Below are 1797 nucleotides of genomic sequence, written 5' to 3'. Positions count from 1 at the left end.
GGAATTGGACACCCTCTCCCCTCTATCACCAGTCACCAGTCAGTCTGTACCAGTGATCACGCGGTCCCAGACTCTGTGTGTTTTCAGGGATTGAAATGCTCACCAAACCGTCAGTCAGAGAATCATCCTCTGGACAGCAAGCTCCTAGACAATCTCTTAGGGGCAGGCTGGTTGGAGTGGAGTGACTCAGATGGGAAAGGCAGGAGGAAGCAGGGTTAGGGTCACAGCATGAGGTGAACATAAGGACGGCGTGAGAGCAAGGCAGGTTCAGGTCGCCGCAGCATCAAGAAAGCCAAGGCGCTATGGAGGCCTGCACTTCACAGGACTAGAATGGGAGGCACAAGTGGTGGCTGGGAGATGGACAACAGCATCCAGGAACTGACTTTCACAGGCCCTCATTGTGACCGACAGTGTGGAATAGGGACTGGAGACCACAGCCAGGGTCAGGGCTGAGCCTTCAAGTGACGGGTATGATTAGGCTCTGGGTTCCTCTCTTCAGGGAAAATCTGTGCCTTCCTCATGGGAGACGGGATGTCACCAACACCTAACTTTTACCTCCTGTAGCTGGTTGGCTCTCCGCAGCACGGAGGCAAGGCAGAACAGGCTGACTCATCCCACCAGACCATCTTCCCATGACCTGTAAGCCCCAGGTTTGGCAAGAGGAGCGGGCGGGTGGGAGGAGGGGTCTAGCTATGGACCTATGGCTCATCAGGATGGGAGGAAATGGGGACCTAGACTGTGGGGAGCTATAGGAAGTGGGTAGGAGGGTAGAAGAACAGAGGAAGCCAGGGGACACTCTCCGTCCCACAGCACCCCAAAGATCACAGCGATATTCATCTGCTTCCACCATGTGCTGTTTTGAGCCCTGATATTTATGCAAGCTCCTTTAATCCCCACAAGAACCTGGTGAGGGCATTGCTAATATCATTCCCATTGTGTAGAGGAAGAAACCCAGACACAGTAACGCTGCCAAAGCCGCTCCACAAATACGGGGGCGGGGGTGGCACTGGATCCAGGAAGCCCAGTGCCACAGCCTGTGCCTTTAGTGACTTCCCGGAGAAGCTGATTCTGGACAGCGCGTGACTTCTCCTCTCTCTGCCCCCCCTCCCCTTGACCAAGTGAACAGCATCCAGAACAGGCTGCTGGTGACCCGGCCCAGAACACCCCGACTTCAGGAATGACAGCCAGCCCACATGAAACCTCTTCAGGCAATCTCCCCTCCATGAAAGCCTCTTTGCTAACTTCCCTTCTGGCTGAAGTAGCCCTGGCTTTGTCCTAGACGGACCTCTTCAGATATCCAGCTGCTCTCACCTGGGGGCCCCCAGCTTTCATGGCTGCAAGACTCTATCTTTTCTAGAACACCGTGTGTGCACAACCTGTTCAACAGGAGGCCTGGACTCTGGGAGAAAGTCACTCATCATTCTTCACACCCAGCAAGTAGTCCCCAAGCGTCACCAGGTACCATCGTGTGCATAACTGAACAAAAGACCAATCCCGGCCCTGATGTGCTTGCAGTCAAGTGGAAAGACGCTGTGAAGACAAGATGAGCCGGGGCAAAGTAAGTCATGCAGCAGGCCAAAAGAAAACTCTAAAGGGAGCGTGAAAGAGAAGGGGACAGACAGACGGACAGAAGAGCACCCGCAGAGCCAACTTTGGCAGCCAGGAGTGGCCTCCCTGTGAGCCTGGGAAGACCCGAAGGTGAAGTTGGCCACACAAAGTTTCATCTGTCCTCACAGCGGTGCTCACCCCTCTGAGGCTTGCCCTGCTGGACTGTGGGGTCCCCTGGGGCTTGCCCTG

This window comes from Microtus ochrogaster, chromosome 6 (assembly GCF_000317375.1).
Source record: "Microtus ochrogaster isolate Prairie Vole_2 chromosome 6, MicOch1.0, whole genome shotgun sequence".
Classification (NCBI taxonomy): domain Eukaryota; kingdom Metazoa; phylum Chordata; class Mammalia; order Rodentia; family Cricetidae; genus Microtus; species Microtus ochrogaster.
The sequence above is the reverse complement of the archived record's forward strand: the minus strand, read 5'-3'. Positions refer to the sequence as shown.